General features: G+C 37.5%; 1 protein-coding gene and 1 long non-coding RNA gene across 4 annotated transcripts in view; both read left to right on the top strand.

Annotated features, from left to right (window-relative positions):
• The window catches only part of b3galt1b (UDP-Gal:betaGlcNAc beta 1,3-galactosyltransferase, polypeptide 1b), a 180,988-nt gene that overhangs the window by 16,328 nt on the left and 136,837 nt on the right, over positions 1-27,823 (top strand). The window lies entirely within an intron of this gene.
• LOC309502480 lies at positions 14,303-15,200 on the top strand. Its single transcript, XR_014207317.1, has 2 exons — positions 14,303-14,912; positions 15,015-15,200. It is a non-coding gene; the product is annotated as an uncharacterized lncRNA (long non-coding RNA).

Below are 27,823 nucleotides of genomic sequence, written 5' to 3'. Positions count from 1 at the left end.
TAACACAACCCATCTTATCAATACACGCCTTCCCCTTTTCATCTCTCCTCCTCTTCTTTACCAATCCTTCTATTCTGTGTTCTTTAACACACCATCTGAAAAGACATTTGTAATCAAACGAACCTCTGGAGTGTAAACCTCAACAGCAGGTGGTTTGTCCTTGGCATACTAATAAGCAGGGAGTGACACATCAACACAGCCACACAGACTGGGGTTAGATGCAAAACGCTCTTTCAAAAGCAGGCTGTAAGTTGAAACTTCGATTTCAGTCTGGGCTGTCACATCTACCGACTGTTTTTGCTGAAATCTCGCCCTCTTCAGTTGGAAGTCTGACTGATTAAAACGGATTGTGGTGACAGACTAAACAACCACTGCTGACATTTCCTGACACATATTGTGATGCTGCATTTTGGCAGAAAATCAGTGAGAAGCTTGCCAAAATAAGAACAGGAGCAGACAAAAAATTGGAGTAGAGTGACCCTGTCTATATGTGATGCATATTAGTCATAGACAGTATATCTCATTTATTCATTTAGCAGATGCTTTTTTTGTCCAATGTGACTTAGGCCCTGTTTTCACCTGGTATTAAGATGCGTTTTGGTCGATCGGATCACAAGTAGACGAGGGAGACACATTCCCGTTTACACCTGGTGTTTTAATCCGTCTCTTTTGTCCACTTTCAACCACTTCTGTCCTGATTTCTTCGATTTATGTGTGGGTAAATGTATGGGTTTTTTCAGATCTTTCAATCGAATGGGCGAAATAAGCTCATGCAATAATTTACATATGAACACGACTGGAGACAGAAAAACATACGGAGAGCATCAGCTTTAGTTTCTGCTCTGACAGCCACAAGACCAGCCGAACGCTGTGAGTGAGTGTTAGAAATCAGGAATGGTGAGAGAACATTGTGCTTGGTACGTTTTTCGTCTTCAAACCAAACTCGGGTCTCCAGCCCACAAAGTTTAAATCCCGTCTGGCTAGCGCTCTTCCCATAATGTTTATGCATTAGGTCAGGAGAGTAAACGGTCTTTCGTGGCTTTTTCCTCTGGAAGTGGTTGAAAGTGGACAAGCTCCAAACCTTTTAGACCGTTTACACCTGTATTTAGCGTCGTCCATGTAGATTTGAAAATCATGCTTTTCCCACATTATTGTTAAATCACGGAAGCTACACCAGTTACTTTTGCCAAGAGATTTCTATTTATTATTTTATACATTTCTCGATCCCCTCACCCCATCATGCCAGCTGTAAATTGTTTCTCTGTGTTTCTCCTACCTCACCCCGTCATGCCTCTATTGGCGCTTTTCCACTGCATGGTACGGCTCGGTACGGTTCGACTCGGCTCGGAACGGTTCGGCTCGCTTCGCTTTTCCACTGCGTGGTACGACTCGGCTCGGTACGGCACGGTTCGGTTCACTTTAGCTCGGTTGCTTTTCCACTGCAGTTAGTACCGCTTCAAAGTGGGTGGGACTGATCGTTATAGTTGCCGTCTCTACTGCCATGACATCATATTAAATGCGAATTTTTCATTCCGTGTTTTCCCATCCGCTCCTCGGCAACCAACGAGAGGAACGTCTGCACCTCGTCCACTGACCACGATTCAGCCATTTCTTTTTTTTTAGTTTGTACTCTTTTTTTTGAAACAAATACTTTTAAAACAGGCGCTACAGTGTTGGCTGTTGTCTACTGGCTATTTAAATCTAGCGGGTTTAGTGTCTCGTGTTGTAAATACAATGACGCTGGTAGTGATGATTCTGTCTGACCAATCAGTGATCTGCAGTGTTTGCACGTCACATTTTAGTATCGGTACGGTACGCTTGGAACTTCAACAGAGGTGGTACCATTTAAAGCGAGCCGAAGCGAGCCGTACCGTACTGTACCATGCAGTGGAAATGCGTCATAAGTGAGCCGTACTGAACCGAGCCGTACCGTACCATGCAGTGGAAAAGCGCCATATGTTTCTCTGGGGTGGTACAGTTAGGATTGAGCTTATATACACCACTGAACGACTTTCGACTTCCTTGTAAGGTAGAAAAACATGTTGCTTATGTTTAAAATGGAATGTATACCTCATGCTTACACATGGTACAATCCACTATCCATCTGTGTATACATGTGTGGTACATTTGCATCAGTTGAAACATTCCTTTCCTTGTAAAGAACATACCAACTCTACACATTTGATGTATCATCATCATTGGAACATCTCTGCTCAGTGAACATGTTATATAACACACATACTTATATACAAAATATAGCTCATCCCATATCTCTCATCAGCACACATGTACAAACATACTCTGACTCATAAAATACATTATGAAATTATTATGAAAATGAATAAAGAAAAATTATTTAAAAAAAATAACATTAAACAGTACATTTTTTGTCTTCAGTCCACTTCTGATCCGATCGACCAAAACGCATCTTAATACCAGGTGTAAACAGAGCCTTACAAATGAGGAACATAAGCGATTTGTCACAGAGCCAACAATATTTATAGTATACACAATGTCAGGTTTATTAGAAATATGGATTAGGAAGAAAGCTATGAGAAGAGGAGAAATGCAGATGCATTGGTTTAAAGGTGAACTAAGTAACTTTTTTTACCTTAACTGAACAGCTTCGGAGTCATTGGAATGGTTATATTACTTATTTCGGGTTGAATGGTGGTCGTTTCGCACCCCCCTGGTGCCCGTGAGCGGAAAATACGCACTTGCAACTTTGAGCCGGCGCGCCGCCGGCCGCTGCGTCAGGAAGTCTCGCGTGATATCAGGTCTCGCGATGTAAACAATTGCTTTACGGCCAAAAGAAATCTGCTAAAATGCTGTCATTATTGCGCTCCCTCACGCTGTCCGAACCCGAATGAAGAAGACGTTTTAAAGAACGTCCCATCTGCTTTGATGTCGTTGATCTATAGCCTCTGGTGTCTGAGAATCAACAACGAGTTTTTACAACAGTGTTGTCAAATATCTATTCCGAAGCTGTGGGGGGAGCTCTAGAGAGAAACCTGCGAGCAAAAAGCGAGAATACAGCGAAGAAGTCCCGAAGCTACTGAGTGCTGCTTTAAAGTTGTGGAGTGGATTAATACTTATGTTTCAGTGTTATTTTAGTATTATTTATATGTAGTATTTATGAATATTTCTTTCTTTCTTTCTTTCTTTCTTTCTTTCTTTCTTTCTTTCTTTCTTTCTTTCTTTCTTTCTTTCTTTCTTTCTTTCTTTTATGGACCAGTGTGAAAAAAAACACTATATTACCTATAATGCATTATCTTTGTTAAATTTCTTTGAATAATTCCTCTTCCTGTCATTCCAATTCCAATTTATGAACTGAAAGGGAGCCAATTCTTCAAGTTTGCACAACCCTGGTTCATGCACAGCTTCAGTGAGAAAAAGATTTGCCATTTTTATATTTTAACCATTCTACTACAACTTTTCACAGTCCAATCGTTTTCTTATAGATACACAAAAAAAAACTCTGAAATGTCTCATTACAGCTAATAGGTTGCAAACACCCTCTTATGTAGACTTCAGATATACAGTACAAGTATGAAATGACTCCAATATCCATTGCATCTGAAACCTCGTTGTCCTCAGTCAATGAGTATTTGTGCTGAGTCTAGGTGTCGTATTAGACTCATTAACACTCTTTGCATCTGTTTCAGTGGCCAGAATCTGGCGTCAGAGTGATTGATGCATCGCTAGCTCAGATATGTCACAAAGTCCGTGCGTAAATGCGTTGCAGTTGTCTCATCTAGCAGTCGTGTAATTTGCCGCTGCGGGCAGTTAAACACCAGCCGGTCAGCTTTCACTCCTCACGCTGGTGACACCAGGCGATTGCTGTCACAGATGCCATTGCTCCCTGCTCCTCAATAATACAGAAACCACTTCGGCTACAGTCCCAGTAATTGAGGTTGCCTATTTCCCACGGCAGAGGCGAGTATTAGCAGCTTGTCGGATTCTTTTTTCCCCCCTGTCTCTCTTAACTACGTTACGTGCATGAGGTCCTTCTGCTTGTAAAACAGCCGATGAATATAGAAAGGGTCAACTACTGGTTTCCGGATGTGAGAATACGGCTCTTCCTTTACTGGTCCCCAGTCTACCATAACAGCGTTTAAAAACTATCCTCAGCATCAGCTGATTTCCTGTGGGAGAAACTAAAATGTTCTTCAGACTACTTAAACAAGACAACGGCGATCCGTAGTTCTTGCTTCATGCTGTGGCCCGACACGTACCTTCAGGGGGTCCGTCTTCCATCAGGAATGAGGTCTCTGAACACCTCTGCTGTAGTTGGGGCAGAAAATGATTTTGTGGTCCAGAATATTGAGCTGAAAAAGATTGCTGTTGCTGAAAAGGTTCATATGTGAAGTAAAGGGTATATTTGTACTCAGTAGACAAGCTGTTACGAAATATTGGATATTAAATATTAAATGGAACAGTATGGCATTAGCAACACCAAAGTCATGGGTTCAATTCAGGGATTGCATGAACTGATTAAATGTACACCATGAATGCAAAGTCGCTTTGAATAAAAGCACAAATTAATTTGATCCATATCGTGCCTATAGACGTTCTTGGTTGCCTTGGTTACCCTATATTAATATATAAAGTGTAAAGTACATCTCTTATGTCCTATGAATGGTCACTGTTAATCAGCGTTTTGCCCTCGGTATTGTAGTTCATGGTGTGGCAAATTAATTTTTGAAAAGAACAAATATTCCATGTAGTTTCTCATTTAATATGGTCATAAAAGCTGCACATTTTCGATTTAAAAAGAGAATTACATCAATAAGGAGATTCTGATCACAGCGTCAGGACCTCAATCAATTATATATACATGATGTTATACATTCATCACGCACATATCTTGATTATTTTAGTGTTTAGGGTCACACAACATGACTTTGTAATGCCCATAAAATACAGACACTCCAATCCCATCTGTATCAGTGCATGACATGGCAGACGACATGTGACTCAAACATCAACGAATGATGTCCAAATAGTGTTTTGTTGTCTCAGAATTCTGCAGATTTGGCTGTGCTGGCTTTCCCAGAATGCACTGGGGCATGGATAATTATTGTGGATGCATTTGGTTGTTTTGTTTTTTACAGATTTGATCACATTCAATAACTTGTCTGGAATTCGTTCATCTGAGTTAATTTCATAATTATCCATTTTGATGATTGTTACCATTGTTGTCTTTCACATAAAAGTGTTGAAGTCTGTGTTTTATGGGAAAACAAGAAACTTGGCATTGCAAGATGTTGTGCTATACTGACGTTTCTACGTGGTTGTGTTGCTTGAAGTACTTAGCATGATTGTTTACAGCAACATGTTTGTTATAAATGTTAATTTAAGCAGCATGCATGCATCCTTTTTGGATCATCGAATGAGACATAGCCCTTCACCGTGTGACAACTAGCCCCGGTGTGCCTGCATATTGTAAAGTTATCGAGGACACAATGGTAGAGTGTGATTCTGCTTTTTTTGCAGTGATGTGATGACACGCATGTGAATGTGACACCGAAATGCTCCATGGCTGTCTGGGATTAATCCAACTCGGCTGTGCCGCTTGAAGATGACGATGCGTTTACAATATTAAACCATATGGCAGCGTAAGTCTTTGGACAGAGTTTTGCGCCTGTGTGAGAGTCTGACAGTATGCCAAATGTTTACACGTCAACCGTTGCTACACTAGAGACTTTGTCCTCGCAGCTGCTCTCTGTTTTTCCCAGCGTCCTCTCTCAGCTCTTTCTTTGACAGAGCCTCTGTAACCTGCACACAATGAAAGGGCCTTTCACTCGTGTCTCTGCACTGCGCTACACTATTTGCAGCTCGTTCAGGTATTTGATAGTGTCTGTTTCTGACTCCTGCCTTGACTCTCATCGTCTGCTGCACCTGTAGCCTAAAGGCATTCAGGAGATATCATTTGATTTGACAGGATGGGTTCTTGATGCACAACTCTGCGTCTTTGGTTTTTATGCTGCCATATTCCATCCGACAGGATCTCTATGGAGAAAAGACGCTGTTTTTTTTATCATGCAGCAGATGGAAACCTTATTCCCATAATCGAGTAGATTGCAGTAATTTGATGATAGTTGTTGATTAAGGCTGTAGATTAAAGCGATAAACCACGGAAGATGATACTTTAGCGCTTTAATTGCTTTAGAAGCCGTGTTGTATTGTGACACCACTTAACCGTGGTAAAGTCACTGTAACATATTGCTTCAAATAACTTAAAGCTTATATAAAACATTGGCAACAGCAATATGATAAAAGATACCTATGGTTAATACATATTTATTACTATTATTAATAACAACAACAATAAAAGGCTATAATAATAATAATATAAATTTGAATTTGATTATATAAATAAAATAATAATGATGAAATATACCCATGTTTAATAATGTAACAATTTCAAATCAGCATATTAGAAGGATTTCTGAAGTATCATGTGACACTGAAGACTGGAGTAATGATGAAAATTCAGCTTTGCATCACATAAATAAATTACATTTTAAAGACTATTAAAATCGAAAACCATTATTTTAAATTGTAATAATATATCACATTTTTGATCAATGAGCATAATACATTTCTGTCAAAAACATTATAAATAGTATTGTTTCCAGACTTTTGACGGGTACTGTAAGCTACACTGTCAGAAATAGGGGTACAGTAGAAGTCCATTTCTGTCCCCCAAGGTACAATCTACACTAACATACCCCATAGGGCTTATTATTGGTCCTCAAGGTACATATATGTACCTTTTTGAGGGTCAAAAAGCATTAAAAGGTACATATACTGTATGCATAGATATCCATATAAGGCTAGATGTCTTAAAGGAACACTCCACCGTTTTTTGAAATAGGGCTTATTCACCTTCTTTCCCACATTTAGATAGGTGGGCAAATGCATTTTTGTCTCAGTGCATGCATTGTTTTAGTTTGACAGGGTCGGTGTGAGCTTAGCTTAGCATAATGAATGGAATCCTTTGTTGCCAGCTAGCATGTCCTGAATAAAAGTGATAAAAAACTAAAAAAAACTACCTAATTACTTCTTGTGGTCTGCGTATTCACAACAAGTACAAATAGCGATGCAGATTAACACTAGGCGATTTCCAAGGCAGATATTGACTTATATATTAAGGACTATATTAGGGGGAAGAACAGGCGAAGCACTGCTACTTGGGCGTGATATCTCTGCGCCCAAGTAGCAGTGCTTCGCCTGTGCTTCCCCCTAATATAGTCCCAAGTCAAAATCTGCATATGAAATCGCCTAGTGTTATCAGCATCGCTATTTGTACTCGTTGTGAATACGCAGGCCACAAGAAGTAATTAGGTAGGGTTTTTTTTTTTATATCACTTTTACTCAGGACATGCTAGCTGGCAACAAAGGATTTTATTCATTATGCTAAGCTAAGCTAGCGCCAACCCTGTCAAACTAAAACAATGCATGCACTGAGACAAAAATGCATTTGCCCACCTATCTAAATGAAAGAAGGTGAATAAGCCCTATTTCAAAAAACGGTGGAGTGTTTCTTTAAGGCGGAGTCTCGAACGGCATCACACCGGCGGCCATCTTGTCACAGGGGAGCTTTCTGGCGAGCTCTGTGGTATCTGAAGTAAGGTGAGTGATCAGCACGAACACAAATCCTCTTATCTCGCTGAAATCTTGACGGATTTACAAACGGTTTGGTTTCATACGAACGTTATTAACGTGGCATGTTGAAATTGCAGATTTTCTTAATTATTCATATGTATGCTGTGTCATAACTACATCTCTGACGTTTATAAGAAACCAAACTGTTTGAAAATCGGTAGAAAATTGAGCAAGTTATGGTTATTTAAAAGTACATGCACCATTAAAACACAATGTTACGAGTGAGCGAGCTCCCTGTGGCAAGATGGCCGCCGTGTGCGGACGCCGACCTCCATTGGCCAGCAGCGCGGACGAGACATCTAAGCCTTTATTATATGATATCTATGCATATATGTACCTTTTCTTTTAAAGGTTAAGGTACAATATTATACCTTTGAGGGTACAGCCTCAGTGACAAGCCATTGTACACCTAAAGGAACAATTATGTACTTTATTTTCTGAGAGTGTATATAGAGTTTAAATAGTATGATTTATGTGATAAAAAAAAAAAAAGAAAAAAGGTATGATTTCCGTAAATAGCATGATGTGTCACTTACATTTTTGACATTGCTTTCAAAAAGTAATAGGACATGATGAACTGTGATTCAGTCCGAGTGAGTCATCTGAACTGATTCAGTGAGGAAGTGAGTCATCTGAACTGATTCAGTGATTCATAAAGCACCCATTCATTTTGTTTGAATTGGACAGTATTGTTTTGTGACTTTGACCTCTTTTACAGTTATCAGTGGTAATTCAATTATATTGTGCATGAGTTCATTTCATTTAATTAAATGAAGGTCAGATAGATATCCAGGTGTGAGTTCACACATTGCCATGTGTATTATCCTCATAACACGTCTTGTTATTTATTCACAGAGCTGTTTAATAACCGTTCACTCTCTGCCTCTGTAATTGTTCATATTTTATGACGGTCTTGGCCTTTTGTTCCCGTTTTGATGTTGGCTGTATTTTGACTGTATTTCACACAGAAATAGATTTTCATATATTTATCAACAGCCATTCAAATCCTTTTATGATTTATCTCAAGCAGTTCCAAATCCGATCTGCTAAACTTGTTTGTATCCAGCTTATTTGAAAGAGGCTTTATGCATCTTTTTGTTTATTTATATATTTATTTATAATCTTATCACCTCACCATGACTGAACAGGCCAAGTTTCTGAACACCAAGTAGGCGTCGTTGCCGTGCAAATCCATTATTATAACACATTCACTTGTCTGATAGAACGAGTCATTTTTGCATCTTAGTTTTGGTAAATAACTTGAGCTAAAGTTTTGAGTTCTGAAAGTTACAGTATATTTTCATAGTACAATGAACTCTTACCTCAAAAGATGAAAGAAACCTTTTATTCCTCTTGATATGAGCCCTTTAAATCCTGTGTTCTGTCAGATCGCATGAATATGCTGGTGTTCTTCTCTGTATTTCTGTCTCAAAGAAGTTCTGTTGCATTTTAAGTGAGCACTGAGGGTTTGTGCACCTTGAAGAGGCAGAACTCTGTCCCAGAGGGCCTGATGGGAAACGAGAGAAAATTACGTCATATTTGAACAGGCTGAGTCAAAAGTAATCTGCTCTAATGATTCATCTCATGAAGATAAATTGGCAGAAGGCATCTGAACGTGTCTCGAACTGTCACCAGAGCAGAATAAGGATGAGGTCTAAGATGATGAGAGTCTTTATGGAGTCTGCAGGGAGTTATTTTAGTAATGATGCCCTCTAAAATGATTATTATATACCCCATTTGTGTTCGTAATGCGTGTTTTGTGTCTTCTTGTGCACATTCATTGATGCATGCTTTTCCAAATCCAAATTTTTCACAAATTAGTTGTCCAGCTCTATTGTCCTCGTTTCAAATTTTCCGAAATACAACAAATGACGGACGTAAAATGGGTTTCGAATGGCATTTCAGATTGTTTTTCATGCTTTGAACCACTTATTAAAAATAATGATGTATAATTCACTAAAATATGGGGTTAGTCATTTGTTTGTTTGTTTTTCAGCTAGGATGCATTAACTTAATCAAAAGTGACACTTACAATGTTACAATAGATTTCTATTTCAAATAAATGCTTTTCTATTAAGCACGGTTTCCAAAAATAAATAAATAAATGAGGCAGCACAACTGTTTTTAACATTGATAATAATAATAAATGTTTCTTGAGCAGCAAATCATCATATTAGAATGATTTCTGAAGGATCATGTGACACTGAAGACTGGAGTAATGATGCAGAAAATTCAGCTTTGATCACAGGAATAAAATACATTTTAGAATATATTAAAATAGAAAACAGTAATTTACCGTTTTTACTGTATTTTTGATCAAATAAATGCAGCCTTGCTGAGCAGAAGTGATTTCCGAGTGGTAGTGTACAGTAGGTCTTCTACATCTTTGCATTGATTGATTGGGTGGATAAAGCTGTAAAACTAACATTAGGCAGTTACAGTGTCCCTGGTGCTGCTGTAAATCTTTGCTCATGTCCATGTTTGTGTTTTGGGGCTGAGTGTGCTTACTTTGAGAAACCTCAGAAGATTACATGCTGCTGCAACTCAATAAGTGTCTGGGTGTTCCTTCAGTTTAATTATATGCCGTGAAGGGCCCTTCAGCTCATTTCTTTCAAACACACAATGGTCTGCTGCTCTTGCATGTAGTAATTTTAATCAGAACCGCATTTGGAAGAACATACACATTAACGTGTTATTCTGTCAATGTCTAGAGCTATTAATTAAAATTGTGATTAATGCATAGCTGCGCTGGTTGGTATGTCCTCATTGTGCATGGTCTGTAATGCTATAAAATGATGCACAACCGATGTCAGTGTTCACTGGACCTGGGCAATATGGTGGGCAAATATGTGCAATATTTTTCAGCCTTTTGAAGATGATTTTCAAATTGTAATTTGAGATATATATTTTGATATTCATGTACCGTATATATTTTACCGTATATATATATATATATATATAGTACATAGTATATATATAGTTAATTTAAACTTTACTAAAATTATGTTAGACTTGATTAAAAACCTGCATTTATGACCTACTGTATATACCCATTGATATATCAATGCAGGTCATAAATGCAGGTTTTTAATCAAGTCTAACATAATTTTAGTAAAGTTATGTATATTATATATATCAATGCAGGTCATAAATGCAGGTTTTTAATCGAGTCTAACATAATTTGACTAAAGTTATGTATATTATATATATATATATATATATATATATATATATATATATATATATACAGACCCTTTCCAAAAAAATTGAATATCATGGAAAAGTTTATTTATTTCCATAATTCCATTCAAAACGTTAAACTTCCATAGATTATAGATTCAGGGCCCACAACTTAAACGATTTCAAGTATTTAGTTGTTTATTTGTACATAATTTGCGCTTCCAGCTCATAAAACCCACGAAAATGTGAATATTACATGAAATCACACAGTAATTACACAGTGATACCATGGTCATTGAACCAGGTTTTGGTTATTTTGGCAGTGTGGGCAGGTGCAAATCCTGCTGGAAAATGAAGTCAGCATCTCCATAAAGCCTGTCTGCTGAAGGAAGCATGAAGTGCTCTGGAAATGTCCTGGTAGAGACGGCTGCGTTGAGTGGACAGCACAGTGGACCAACACCAGCCGATGACATGGCTCCCCAAACCAACACAGACTGTGGAAACTTCACACTGGACTTCAAGCATCTTGGATTGTGTGCCTCTCCATTCTTCCTCCAGACTCTGGGACCTTGGTTTCCAAATGAGATGCAAAATTTGCTCTCATCAGAAAAGAGGACTTTGGTCCACTGTGCTTTATTAAATCCAGAGTCAACGCAGCCGTCTACCAGGACATTTCCAGAGCACTTCATGCTTCCTTCATTTTCCAGCAGGATTTGCACCTGCCCACACTGCCAAAATAACCAAAACCTGGTTCAGTGACCATGGTATCACTGTGTGATTACTGTGTGATTTCATGTAATATTCAAATTTTTTTAAATCCTGTTTTCGTGGGTTTTATGAGCTGGAAGCCCAAATTATGTACAAATAAACAACTAAATAATTGAAATCGTTTAAGTTGTGGGCCCTGAATCTATAATCTATGGAAGTTTAACGTTTTGAATGGAATTATGGAAATAAATAAACTTTTCCATGATATTCAAATTTTTTGGAAAGGGTCTGTATATCAATGGTCATAAATGCAGGTTTTTTAATCGAGTCTAACATAATTTTAGTAAAGTTATGTATATTATATATATATATATATATATATATCAATGCAGGTCATAAATGCAGGTTTTTAATCGAGAATAACATAATTTTAGTAAAGTTTAAATTGCCAAACTTAATAGCCAATTTAAATGTGCATTACAATAATATCATAATATACACAATGTTTTCTTAATATGAATATATGTTTGAATAATCAATATAAAATAAAACTACTTTAGGATCGCATGTGTAATGTGTATTTTAATCCTTCAGTAAACTCCTCACAATCTGTTAAAGTCAGACAGCAATCTATTTGCAGTCAGTTAGTGTGCCGAATAAGAAATAAAATCAAATTCATTTTTTTCTTGTGCTGCATCCTTTCCCAGCAATTCAATTTTAAACATCTGAGGAGTTCATTCGTCAAAGCCACCGATTCCCGACCTTCTGTAGGAGATTTTATGAACACTCTCTGACTTCACCACTTGAATATTCTGTTTGAAATTTTAGCGCGTGGAATTAGCATATGGTTGAGTGATAATGTCAGTGTTATGAATGGTTTTCAATAAAAACCGCTAAAGGAATGATACTGAACCTTTAACAGACAGCGTTGCTGGGGAACTCCCTATTTTTCATCTTTTTATGACAGCTCGTTCGGTTAAATTTATCAGTTCAGGCCTTCCCTGCTGAGGGAAATCATATTTACTCATATCCCATAGGCCTGTCTTTAAAGTATGAGGAAAAACATATTTTCTTATTCTCCTCATTTATACTGAGGCTTTAAAGCCACAGTGAACAGCATCTAAAGACATCGCTTCAGTTCATTTCAAATGATCATATAAGCAGGTCTGCAGATATTATGAAGTTTCGAGCCAGTAGGAGCCATTGAGCATAAAGATCAACTCTTTATGACACGTTGTAGAAATGATTGCAAATCCTGCTGTCTTCTCTCCTGTCCAATTACCCACTTTTCCAATGAAACGGTTTCTCTCAGGTTTATCATTGACATATATGATATACTATACTAGTTTAGGGTCGGTAAGATTTTTTTCCTGTTTCTGAAGGAAGACTCTTTTGCTCAGCAAGGTTGAATTAATTTGATTTAAAAATACAGTAATACTGTAAATATTATTACTATTTAAAAGAGCTGTTTTCTATGTGAATATGTTTTAAAATGTAATTTATTCCTGTGATCAAAGCTGAATTTTTAGCATCATTACTCCAGTCTTCAGTGTCACATGATCCTTCAGAAATCATTCTAATATGATGATTTGATGCTCCAGAAAACTGTATATGGAGCCCCTAATCCCTTTGTGGTGGAAAAAATATGAAATATGAAAGAAAAAATGTGCTTTTGCGCAAATGTTTTGCGTTCCCCCGAGAATCTTTGTGTTTGCTCACAATACATTTGTGGTTCTTTGCTAAACTTTTCGCTTGCAAAGAATAGCAAAGTTATTTGGGTACGCAAAAGCATTGACATGTAATTTTTTTTTCTCCCATCTCATAGTTTTTTTCAGCACCATGTCCCTTTGGGAGCCGTACATTTATTATTATTATTATCACCTGTGCTGCTTAATATATTTGTGGAAACGGTGATACTTTTTTTCAGGATTCTTTGATGAATAAAGTTCAAAAGAATAGCATGTATTTGAAATAGAAATAATTTGTAACATTATAAATGTCTTTACTTTTGATCAATTTAATGCATCCCTTCTGAATAATTAGAATTTTTAATAAAGAACATCTTAGTGACCTAGAAATGAACTGTGAAATTCATTGAAAAATGAAATTTTCGAATTTGAATTGAGGAAGCAAACAAGATTCAGAATTGAAATTTGACTTTTTGAGAAGTAAATATAGAATCATTTAAGGAAGAATTCAAATGAACAGATTTAATTTATGACTAGAAAAGGACAAACTTTGAATGATGGTTTGACAAAAAGTTGTCTGAAAGTTTAAAGAAATGTAAAAAGTTTTGAAGTTTGAGGATTTATAAGAGACACTTGACACTCTTAATAAGACATTTGTGACACTTGTTGAATTTCTCTTGATTTAACTCAGTAAATTCTACTTCCTTAATTTCTTAGTTTGGCTGCCTGTTGGGTTTGGCAAATTCCAACTGATGAATTAAAAAAGAGACAATTCTTAAATTATAAATTTTCCAACCCTGATTTAAATATGTAACGATAACATTTTATAGTAATTCACAAATATGAGTTTCAGATTTTTTTAAATGTATTTAGTGGATAAAGTGGGCTAAATAAGTGGAAGAATTTGCTTTGCACTCTGACAAAAATAGGAATAAGATGTCCATCAACTCAAGTGATGTAGTTTTGTACCAGATTTTTATTTTGAATGGTCCTCGATGCTGCATTTAATGAGCACATCATTCCTGAGCCTCTGATGTTAAGGGGGTCATATAATGTCATTTTTGTACAAGCTAATATGATTCTTTAGGGTCTAAATTAAAAGTTTGTAATATACTTTAATTAAAAATTCTCATTAATATTGTAAGAAAACACAAATTTTACCTGGTCAAAAACAGCTCTGTTTTCAGCACGCCGTTTAAGTGCATGTGTCTTTAAATGATAATGAGCTTTGCTCACCCCGCCCCTCTGTTCTGTGCGGACACCGTTTGTAACACAATAACACAATAACCATAATGCGTTGTTCATTATAAACATGGGATTATGAATTATATTGAGAACGTCATACATAACATGCTGTAATGTACCCTGAGTGTAAAAATAGCCGCATTCATTGTGAAGCGTGTAAGCGATTTGCAAAGATTAATATAAAGATTAATATAAAAGTCAATAAAACGTTACACTCACTTCAGTTCTTCTGGAGGTGCAGCAGGAACACGAATAGTTGGTACTGATCCTTTTTTCAGGAGCAGCTTCTTAGCAAATAACCAGCTTTATACTGACCCTCGTTTATAAAGCAGTCTGGTGTGTGAAATGATTCGCGCAAACATGAAAGCATTGACGTTGATCGTGGGGAATATTCCCTTCGAAAACAAACTCAGCCACTGCGTCTTCAGCTGTACGGATTTTAGGAACATCAACATGACTACTGAGTTCTTTATTGCACCGAAGAACAGAACACCACAATCACTTAGACGCCATTCTACTCAGTGCTCCAGCTATCAACAATGACGCGCCGGTCGGCGAGGGCTATGATTGACAGCTCGCTCACGAGCGAGGGCGGGTCTGTGTTGAAACGCTGCTGTCAATCAACCATAGTGGGAGGGGCGTCGATTTTGTGACGTCACAAAATCGAACAGCTTGATTTGAGATGGGGGGAAACATATAAGAAGATTTTTTTTAAAAACACTGGATGGATTTTTATCATTTTATGATGGTTGTGAACAGGCACTGCCAACACACATTTCAGTACACTCAGCTTGTAAAAGTGCATGTATCATTATATGACCCCTTTAATACTGTAGTTCCTGGTTCAAGACCAGCATGTACCAAGGTTTGGCTTGTTAGCAATTAATCGTAAGGTCATTTATGCCTTCAGTAAATAAAAAAAATTAAATCATTATAAGTTATTGCACAGCTCTTGCATGCTTTATACTGCACTAAAATAAATGCATTTTAATGTCAGTTGCTGATTGATTTCATAATTAGATTACGCTGCAAGAAAAAACATGTTCTCCATTGATGGCTATTCAAAGTTGATAGTGAGTTTGGTCTCAATTTAGATCAGGGTCCAATTCTCACTATTAGCTACGACCTTTGCCTCAATAAACTCTTTATTACTGCTTATTAATAGTTAGTAAGGTAGTTGTTAGGTTTAGGTATTGGGTGGATTAAGGGATTTAGAATATGGTCATGCAGAATAATGCATTAATCTGTGCTTTATAAGTACTATTAAACAGCCAATATCCTAGTAATATGCATGCTAATTAACAACTAATTAATAGTGAGAATTGGACCCTACATTAAAGTGTTACCGTGAGTCTTAAATGCAGGGGTCTTCACAGTTTGAAAAGCACGTATTATTCAATGGAGCGAATGCTCATCGGCATTCACATCCCAGCATGTCCTCTGCTGCATCGTGCTGTACACGATGACGACATCACTTCCTGTCCCTGTCCTCTTTCACAGAATGACAAGCCATGTCTCTATGTGTCTCAACAGCTTCTCTGATAATCCTCACAGCTTTAGCTGCCTCAGCCTGTCTCACAAAGCACTAACACAGACAATTCAACACCTCCAGGCTCCTGCAGAAGCTTCATTCGGGATTAGGAACGGACTCAAATAGGCAGCGCTCTGGACAAAGATTAAGCCTAGTAGTGCTGGATTAGATTTCATTGTTAATGGAGAATGCTTTTTAGGTCAGGACAAAGTTTAATCTGAAAGAGAAACACATATCAGATGTCATCAAATACTTAATGGACATCCATTGGAAAAACTTTAATCCAACAGGAGGTTTAATGTAGCTCTTCAAACAATCCACAGGATTGTTCAAACTATTCCATGACAGCATTAGAGATTGGGATCCAAACAATAGTCATTACTGAGCAAGCAATCCACAACACAGCTGTCATTTATTTCATTACTTTTGTGTTTTTTTAAAAAGAACCCAGTGTATATCTCTTGCCCATTATTATCAGTTATGCAGGCATGTGTTGCATCTGTTAGTTTCTTGTATTTCTAGAACTCCATAGTTAAGTAAGGGTTAATGCCCGACGAGGTGTCCGTTGTCAGGTATTAATGGACGAGGCGTGAAGTCCATTAATACCTGACAATGGACACCTCGAAGGACATTAACCCGCTTACACCATGGTCACTTGCCAAATAACTGTTTAGTTTATATTTTAATTCGTTTTACAATCGAAATCTAAAGTTTTTACAAACAATAACTGGGCTTCCCTGGTTACGCCTGACGGTTTATTTGGCAACCGGAGATATTTAGTCCGCTCGATTTATAGTCCGTATAGATACTTTGACTGCCTGTTGCTATGGTTACTCACAGCCGATGTAGCCAGCGCATTTATTTATTAATTTCGAACGGTAAACAGTCAGTTTCACCAGAACTCCTTTACTAGGTGTCCTCTATCACTTTTTAATGGACACCCTGCAGCCAATCAGAATCGAGTATTCACCCAGACCATGGTATAAACATATTTCTCACTCATGCCTTCTAGTGCCAACAGCAGTCAACATTTTTAGTTTTGCTTATTAACTTTTGTACTCGATGATCTAGAAACAATTCTTTAAAAAAAAAAAATGTGCCATTTTAAATTTTTGGAATATTATTTGAACCATTTCAGATTCATTCCAGAGCTTCCACTGGATAAAGTTCTTTTTGTGTGTGTGTGTGTGTGTGTGTGTGTGTGTGTGTGTGTGTGTGTTAAATATTTACCAAAATGGACTCCAAACAAAAGCACATAAATAACTATTCATTTTTTGGCACAAATAAAGGCACAAACATATTTACATTTTAAAAATAAATAAATATTTATGAACCTACTGTGTCCACTCGCACTGTTACTAGATCCTTATCCCCCGAATATTGAACTGCTGGGTTCTTGGACTTCATTTCCCAGAATCCTCCGTACAGGCTCATTATTTACATACATTTATTCATTTAGCAGATGCTTTTATCCAAAGCGACTTACAAATAAAAACAATAGAAGCAGTTAAACTAACAGTAGGACAACAATAATCAAGTACCATGACCCTTCTCGGTTTAATCTAATGCAGTACATGTAAAAAAAAAGTTTTATTTTATATCATTATATCATTTAAAGGGGTCATAGAATGAGAATTCAAATGTTCCTTGATCCTTTGACAGTTAAGAGTTCGTTATACTATAAAAATACCCTGTAAGTTTCAAAACTCAAAACTTTCTTGTTATTTCAAAAACTGCTTTTATTGAAACCAAGGCCAGCAAACGACAGGATCTAAAAAGTGGAGACTTGTGACGTCACACTTCAGCTTTGGCCCCGCCCACTGGAGCGTTAGTGAACACATGAGAACGAGAAAAGATCGATACAGGATCAATACCATTACCTTCCAAACGATCCTAATGCTGGGATAGTGGGTTTTTTTCCCCCAACAATGTGAATGTCAGTGCATTATTTGTTTGTATTCTGTGTATTTCACTGTGGATTATTTGGTAAATTTCGGCGCAGGCTTTGCAAACAGACTTTTACGATATGGATCTGCCAGAAACGCCACAAACATGTAAGTAGTCATGTTTAATCTAATGCCTGATCTGTGATCAGTGACTTCTGATGTAATTATTCAACTTCAGACAGATTATCTCTCAAAATATCGTTCAATTCTGTTTATGCATCAGTAAATCAAGCCAGTGACTAAACAATCAACTTCATGTCGTTTCTCTTAGTAGGAAGAAAATAATCTTATTTAAACTGTGATTAAATTATATAAAGAAAGCGACCAATGAGTGCCCCCTTTCCAATTGCCCAAGCTGTCAATCAAACAGCGCGAGTTTATCTGGACACTTGCCAAAACTCGTTGAAATCAATCATCACAAAACCATGACGCTGTTACAATGTACAGTACAACGAAGCTCTTACTGTATTTACTTCGTGTTTGCAAACATGTCAGCCAATCACAGCAGTGGGCGTTTACACTGAAGTCTCACAGCAGCCAATCACATCAGTGGGCGTTTACACTGAAGTCTCACAGCAGCCAATCACAGCAGTGGGCGTTTACACTGAAGTCTCACAGCAGCCAACCACAGCAGTGGGCGTTTACACTGAAGTCTCACAGCAGCCAATCACAGCAGTGGGCGTTTACACTGAAGTCTCACAGCAGACACGCCCCTTAAAACAGAGCATTCAAATCAGAGGCTAATATCAGACTTGGAAAAATGCCTTTTATTTCTAAATTATGACCATTTTTGATGTTAAAATCATACTAACATTATAAGGGCACCCCAGGAAACATTATAAAATAATAAAATAATCCAGTCTATGACCCCTTTAATCATTTAATCATTTATTATAAAAAAATTTTTATCATTATGGGCTCCATCTGTTTGTCATTGCCTTTGGACTATTAATACACCCTCTGTTCTCTCGTTTGTTGTGAAGTATTGTTTTGCTGTTGCTACAATTCTGCGGCTGTTACTGTTTAGTTGGACTGCTTGCCTGGTTTCGACCTGTTTGTCTGCCTTGGACTATTGTTGTGCTTTCGATTACGTTTGCTGGTTATCCTGTCACCGACCGGTGTTTACTGTTTCTGCCCTTCCTGCCCATTTTCTGTCTTGAATTCCCAGCTGACAATCTCTGCCCGTGTGTCTATTGCATTGTCACAAAATATATACAGTATATATCATTTTTATTTAGTTATTTATTTTTGAAGAACACCTTGAAGAAAAATGTGTTGATTATCATTAACTAAAAGCTTGTGTATATATATATATATATATATATATATATATATACACATTTAAACTAAAATCAAATGTAAAAGTTAATAAAAAAATATTTTAAAAAAGGAAAAAAATAAAGAACATCAAAAACAATAAAATAACTAAAACTTTAACTAATAATAAAGCATATTTCTCTATGTATTAACGCAAATTGCAAGTTAAGTGTTGTCTTTATAATGGTTTTCTATGGGAAAACGGTTAACATGACCTGCTTGCCTGCACATAGTATGTTTTATTAAACAAATTATGAAAATTATGAATTGACTGCTATTCAGATAACCATGTAGTCTGACTAAAACTATGTGTCCAGAAATGAGCAGCCATAAATCAGTCAAACACTTATTTAAGCTGGACAATGACTTCCTTATAGAGCTGCTGTACAGCCAAAACTATCTTTGTTGCACTATATTTGTCCTATCACTGTAAAGCTGCTTTGAAACACTTTGTATTGTAAAAAGCTCTATATAAATGAATCTGACTTAAGCAAAGATGTCATTCTGGGAGGTCCTGCGACACTTAGCTTATGGATAGCTTTCTCCTGGTATTATAGACTATATAGTTTCAACCTTACAATGTCATATATGTGCTGGACTCCAGTAAATGCTGCTTGCAGCTGAATGTGTTTCTGTTCCTCTATTTGAGCAGCTGTAACTTTTTTTTCCCCCTGTGGTGAAAACTCACCAAACTTTGCATGCATGAAGGCTCTGCGGCTAATTGCCTTTTGTGTAATTTTGGGATCGATGGGAGGTATAATTGCCTAGCAGCAGTTAAATTTGCAACTTTTAGAATGTCAGCCTCACCAACCAGTTTGAGCTGGAGATCTGAAATTTCCCAGGAGACTCCCACTCCTCAAGGGAAACAAAATTTGCCTCAAGCGCCCTTAAAGACCCAGAGGCAAAGAAGAAGAAGACCCCTTGCATGTGCTAACAGCATATATATTTTAAATTTTATATTTTATATTTATTAACGTTTACATTTGATTTTAGTTTCTGATTTTTCATGTTGATCAGAAGGTATGCTCCTGTTAAGTGAGGGATTTAGGCCAGAGTACGATGCAACCTGGTCTTTATTAATTTATTATACCTGACACTAATGCATTAGAAACTGTGTTTTTTGTGATGACTGCAGACGTGGTTTCCAGCAGTGTATTCATACTTTATTACTGCACTTAAAGTCTATAGGAAACGCCATTCGCAACCCATTTTACTTAAAGGGATTCTTCACCTCTGGAAAGATGAACGTGTATTTAAAATGGGTCATTTATGTAGAAGAAATGTGAAATTATTTTTTAATTTGGAGCCTTCTAGACTGAGAAAAGCCAGAAATGTTTGGCTCATGTGGATTAAAGACAACAACTCCCAGAATGCACTTGCTTCGCTGCCCTACGAGGCCACTCCCAAGCCACGCCTACCGGTAAGAGCGTGCAGTTAAACAGCTAGGCTAGGCTACTAGTTGACTCGAAACTTAAAAGACGGCGTTTTATTGTGAGTCTCCGTGACGAGTCTGCCTGGGATTTCGAGATCGCCCAAAATGTCCGGGATTCGGCTTTTACGTTCTACAGTCGCCATTCATTGTGTTTACTGTGGCGAGCAGGACGAGACTGAGGGCCGCGGGAGAACGGCGCGAGGCCGGTGGCGTGATTACTGATGAGCGACATCTGTGAGACGCACCGGTCTCATAGGCTATCTCTCACGGAGGAGCGGGAATTTTCTTAGCAATGCTAAAACGCACATCAACCAATCACTTGTTTAGCGTTCATGTAAACACTACATTCAGATTCACCAGTCGGAATGAATTCAGTTAGACTGAAACAAAAGGTGTGCATGTAAACAATGAATGGCGACTGTAGAAAGCAAAAGCCGAATCCCGGACATTTTGGACGATCTCGACGGCCGGACATGTCCGGGAAAAAGAGGATGGTAACTCCTACTACTCAGCTTTCTCCACAGAACAAGAGCCTGTTAGCTTAGCTTCCAAAAAAAGATGGCTGACACTATTGTTGAAAACATGCGGAACGAGCTCCTCCTACTGGCTGTAGTCTTTAGCCTGTGGCCAAACAATCCTCCGATGACGCAAAATTATGATTTTTGCGTCATTGGAGGATTTTTTACAGACAAAAAATACATAAATCTCTGGTCTCAGGGGGACATGAGGGAGGGAAGCACGGTAATTCGAAAATACTACAGGTTTTCTACTGATACAAAGCTTAATGCTAAATGCTGAAGTATCCCTTTAAGTCACTTGATTCTTTTTTTAAAAGTTTTGGATATTCAACAACTAAAGATGTCTGGATTGTGAAAAGTGGGCGTTGTTTACCAGAATGGATTCAGGTGATTGGAAGGGAGGGGTTAAAAAGTACGAGGGATTTGTGATGTCAGCTAACAGTGTTTTCAGAGGCAGAATGAGTTTGTGGAATAACGTGCACTTACTGTATGAATCGCTCACAATAAGAATGTGTATTAAGAAAGTAAATGGAGTCATTTTGATTTATGATCTCTTTTGGGTCTTTGTACTTGATTATTGCTGAAACTGAATACTCTTAATTAAAATTTCAAGAGCAAAAAACATTCATTAAATTTTAGTTTAATCTTCAAAGTACATATTACTTACATCTTTTTTGTCTGTCCTAGTGAGCCAACAAGCCAATTAAATCCTCTGACTTGACTTTTATTTAAAACATTCAGTGATCATTTATCCTTGTGAAGAGGCGTCCCATCAGTCACCGCAACATGAGTTTTTTTACCTGAAGCAATTGCTTTAATTAATGAATTCATGCATTCTCATTATAAAAATTGATAGGTGAACTTGACTTTGAATTAATGATCACTCTTCTCTCACAACTGCTGCTGAATTTAAAGTTGAACATGTTCAGGTTACAGGTTTCAGGATGTAAGTTTAGGTTTAGTTCAACTCTGTCTTACAGTGTAAAAAAAAAGAAAGAAAAAAAAGTTGCTGACTTAAATTTTTAAGTACAATCAATTTGGATGTTTAAGTCATTTCAACTTAAATTTCAATAAACTGACTATAAATTATATAAATAAACTTACTGATCAAATAATTGTTTATATTGTACAAAGTTCCTATTGTGATTGAATTTTCTTGAATGAGAAAATCTTCAATGCCTCTTCATTAGTCTGCTTTTGAAACTTGTGTGGAAACTTTTTACTTCCATATTTTTTTTTCGCCAAGATGCTTTGACTTTTAATTGAGTGAAAATTTTGAAACTTTACATTAACTTTAGTAGAATTCCTCAGTGCTTTTTACATCTCTGGTAGTTTCATAACGGGGAATGTGCCTAAATTGGACTGAAATACACAAATCGCTGCAGAGGCAGAAACCTTTTTTTGCTTAAATTAAAAAGAAAGTTGGAGTGTAAAAACACACAGTGCTTGGATCTACAAGATTCATAAATTATTTCTTCAGTTCGTTCATTCATTGAAAAGCCACTGCGGAAATGTGCCCTGTTTAATTTGAGCGCAGCACCCCGTCCTACAAAAGACTGACCTTCATTTGCTCAAATTCAATTATCATACAACTCAAATCACATTATAGAGTAATTATCCTCCTGTAAGCCTCCTTGAGGTACATGCAAAGATTTGACTTGGCCGTGCTTGGGACCTACTATACTGGTGTAATGTGAAAAATGGTAATGAATCAATTTGATCTTCCCATGTCCTTGAATACTAAGAAATGATGATATCCTGATTGTCTTTGAAAAAAAAAAAAAAGTGTAAAGGATTCTGGGTAATGTATGCAAATGAAGGTGCAAACATGCATAGCCAATCCTCATGTCCCAACACAGTGTTCTAAAGCTCCTGTGCTGTCATTTAGATGAGATATAAACATTTCATGTCGTTCAATTCATTAGTGTCATCAGAAAGACTTGGACCTTTCAAAGGACTCTCAGTCCTATCAGATTGGAAATTAAGAACTGGTTCTGAATAAGATTTTTTTCAATACTTCAATACTTCAATACTTGAACTGAATGATTGAACCGTCTATGAGTGTGCAGTCTAAATTAAATGTCGAACTGAACAACATATCTTTATTTTGCATTGTCCTCATTGGTTGCAGGCAACAACAAACATAGTGTGGTCTGATTTGCAAACAAATGACTAATGATAAAAAGACTAATGAATCAGTCTGGTTCATTGGTTGTATTTTAGACTTAATGTGATTAATGTTTCTTCAAAAAACTAAAACATTAAAATAAATTATATATTTTTATTTTATTTATAATTTTATTTTATTTATTTATTTATATTTATATTTATATAATTTGTGTATTTTTTCTTTAGTTTTTAGTAAATTGTTAAAAGAAACCATTAAGGAACCAGAATCATCACAAGGATTTGCAATCAGAACCAAAATTCCTTATAAATCCCATTCATATTCCCACTATATGTTTTTGTTAATATTTTTAATTAGTTATATATATATATATATATATATATATATATATATATATATATATATATATATATATTTTAAATCCCAGTTTTATCAGTTGATGTTTTAGTCTTTTTAAAAAAAAAATTTATTAGTCTTTTGATGTATTTAAACTGTCTATTTGTTTTTAAGTTGTTTTTTAGTTTTTGTTTATTTACTTTTAGTTATTTCAGTACTTCAAGTTAAACTAAACAAAATGAAGAAATGTTAAACTACCTGAAATAAAATAATGTGTTTTATATATTTTATTTTATTTTGAATCAAGTAACTAAAATGCGATAATAACCCTGTTCTGGATATGAATCCTGGATTTGACTTTGGATTTACATCTCATAATGTTTGGAAAACAGAATCTGCATTGCCGCCTCTTATCCTTGGTAAAGGTCAGGGTTTAACATGCAGTCTTCCTCTCTCCATAACTGTAAACATCTGAACTTCTAGATGAGCTCTCCAAACATGCAATACCAGCATATGACTTATCGGGCGCTGTAAATATTCATTGAAAACATGGAGAAATGCGATTATGCTGCAGCAAGGCTCTCAGCCTTTTGGTGGATTAACAGCTGCAGTGCTTTGTGTGTGTGTGTGTGTGTGTGTGTGTGTGTGTGTGTGTGTGTGTGTGTGTGTGTGTGTGTGTGTGTGTGTGTGTGTGTGTGTGTGTGTGTGTGTGTGTGTGTGTGTGTGTGTGTGTGTGTGTGTGTGTGTGTGCGCGCGCGCGCGCGAGCGCGAGCTCAGAGATCATGCAGAAATGACAAGCTTCTACAGAGTCCAGATGCTCAATTATGAGACATGTCCATAATGCACTCTCACCCATTTCAGCAAACGGCCCACAGGGTCAGCAAGTGTGCTCAATATCCAGCTGTCATTTTAATGAGGCAGGCCACATCTGCTCGCCCGTCACACACACACACACGCGCTCCCTCTTCCTGCAGACACACGTGTGCATGTATCCAATGGGCTATCGTGTTAAATTAAAGACCTTTGCCCAGCCTGCTCTGTTTTAATATGACTGATAATAATTCTTTAACCTTGTGTTCAGTTCTCATCCCGCCCGCATCATTTCCTTCTTAATAGACTCTCTGAACGTTTGCAGGATGATTGGAGTAACTTTACCTTCGCCGATGTTCAACCCCGCTGTGTATTGTGACACTGTCAGTAGTATAATTGAACAATGTGTGCACTTTGTTAACTGGACTGAGAAATTCCCATTGATTTGTCAGCAAAATGTGATTTGACAGCTCTTTTTGTGAAAACTACAGATTGTACTTCCGCATGTTTGTATCCCCGCCCACAGACTGTCGGATCGGCGGAGGGTTATTAACAACTGTTATTGATAGAGTAGGTTTATTGCTGAAAATTGTATCGTGCTTTGTCTGCAGCATTATGGTAAAAGCTTTCTTACAACGTACATGTGACAACGTGGGTGTTGGACGGGGTGACAGAACGGCAGATCCTTTCAGATTCTTTCCCCTTTCGTTGCCATCCAATTTAAAATGTTGACTACAAACAGGATTCTTTGCCGCCTTCAGTCACTGCCTACAACTCACTGGAAACTGAAAATAACTCGCTCCCGTTAAACATTCTCTCTTTGATTTTTGCATTTGAGAACAATACAAGTTGACACCATTGTTACTAAAAGAAGTATTTCCTACTCAAGCAAGGCAGTATTTGACTCTGCTCAAGCCTATCTAATAGGACTGGGAGTGGCCTTGGATGGCAACATATGCTTAATGGGTGATACTTTCTCATATCTGATATTGATATCTTATATTAGCCCTGTTGTCTAGCAACCCATATATTATGAAAACATGCATTTTAAAAACATTGATTTAAAGCAGCAGTTTACTAATCCTTTCCAGATGATAGTATGTCTACAGTGGATAAGATTACTTTAGTCAAACAATATCAAACATGTTACACTTCGAAAATTGTCAGTGTGGCCAGTGTTGGATTGAATTTGAGTCTTTAGACTTCTCCGGCTTTCTCCATCTTTCTCTTTCCTTCATGCTATAGCAATTTCTTTTTGAACCCGGCAGAGATTCATAATTAAGCTGGCAGCGAGTCTCGTCAGATGTTTCGCAGTCATTTGTGAAGTCACAGAGCAAATGAGTGAAGCTTGTGAGAGCGGACGGCCCCCGAGGGACTAAGCGCTGGCCTGTCTTCTCCTGCCACGGCCCCGCTCCAGCGCAGGGTCCCTCTGCCCCTCAGAGCCCCGGCTGGATAAATATTTCAGCCGCGCTATCGCTTGGTTAGAGCCATTATCAGTTACGCGCCGCTCTTCAAAGATTTGACTGCTCCTCGCCGGTCATTCTTTCATCTGCGTAAGGGGTGGATCACTCTCTCGCTCTGCTTCCGGAGAGATCGTTCTACTCTTTTCCTTTCTCACTAGCTTTATACCAGCATATTTGGACTGACTCCCACATGACGGGCGAGTTTGAGCCCTGCTGTGTTTAATGACTCTCTCTCTCTCTTACAATATCTGTCTCTGTCTGTCAAATGAATCTGCCTGGTTGAGAACGGGCGGCTCTAATTGCAGTGTGTAACGGTTTTAGATATGATCAACTCTCTGACAGCTGGGATTTGAAAGGTCAGGCGCTCCAAATCTAATGACAGCGAAAGCAAGAGTGAGCTGTCGCCTGGAAACAATAGAACTCTGCCGGTTGTGCCCAGGTTGCCGTGGCAAAGTCACGCGTTCCGTTTCAAACACTCAAACTGGATTCTGCTTGTTCTGAATGATTCTCACAGCTGGTTGGGACGTTTTGTGGTGATGCTGTGGCACACAAGAGGCTCTTTATATCGGTTTATGCTTGACTGAAGCATTTTAATAAAGCAAATGATTCCCATTGGAGGATGTTTTAGTCAACAGCATGTCCCCGCAGAAACTTTCCCCAATACGTATATCGCTTTTCCCCAAAATTGTCCAGGAGTTGTTATTGTAGTGTTTGGAAGCAAACTATAAAACATTTATATAATTTATGAAAGCTTACTTGCACGTTTATGTAAACAGAGAAAAAATAGGTTGCTTGTTTAGTCCCGGGCGAGTGTCTAAGTTGAATGCCGATCCATATGCCTTTAAGCTGGAAACCGTGGAAACATCAAATAGAACTGGAAAATTCATTTACATTGGACCTAATTTACAAAAAAAACAACCCTGCTTCTTCATTTCAGACGTCAACCGCACGCCACACAAGTTCCACAGAAACTTTCCCACTACATCTCACTGTTTTTCTAAATGTCTAGGAATTATTACTGTAGTTATTGTTTGCAAGCAATGTAAAAAATAGTTGCAAATTTCATACAATTGATGAACATTTTATTGTACATTAAACGGATAGTTCACCCAACAATTTCAAATTTCAAGTTGTCCCAAACCTGTAAACCTGCTGAACACAAAAAAAAATATTTTGAAGAACATGGGTAACCAAACAGTTGATGGATCCCATTGACTTCCATAGTATTATTTATTTTCCTACTATGGAAGTCAATGGCTAGATTACCAACTGTTAACTGTCTGGTTACCAACATTCTTCAAAATATCTTCTTTTGTGTTCAACAGAAGAAAGAAACTCATACAGGTTTGAGACACCTTGAGGGTGAGTAAATGAAATGAAATGTTCATTTTTTGGGTGAACTATCCCTTTAATATAAACAGAGAAAAAATATTGTAGGTTGCCTGTTTAGTCTAGTGTATAAGTTAAAAGCTGATCCATATGCCTTTAGCCTAAACACCACATAAACATCAAATAAAACAGGAAAATCAATTGATATTGAACTTGCCAAAACTGCTTCCTCATTTCAGACGTCCACTGCATGACGGTCTAGAGGGAGCGTGTTTACTCAAATGGCCCTTTATTTTTATTTTGGCTGTGACCATGTTTGAGGTCTGTCGGTCAGCGAGGAGACGGTGTGTGAGAGTGACGCAAGAGTCCAAACACAGCCTGTAATGACAGACACCAGAAAGAGAAGGAGGGAGAGAGGAGCTCTTTGAAAACCTGGAGAGCTGCCATTTCTGTCCACGGCATACTACTACTCTGCCTTTGTGTGCTATATTGGATTTAGTTTTCCCACTGAGCATGTCGCA

The sequence above is a fragment of the Leuciscus leuciscus genome, assembly GCF_965113295.1.
Source record: "Leuciscus leuciscus genome assembly, chromosome: 7".
Lineage (NCBI taxonomy): Eukaryota > Metazoa > Chordata > Actinopteri > Cypriniformes > Leuciscidae > Leuciscus > Leuciscus leuciscus.
The sequence above is the reverse complement of the archived record's forward strand: the minus strand, read 5'-3'. Positions and strand labels throughout refer to the sequence as shown.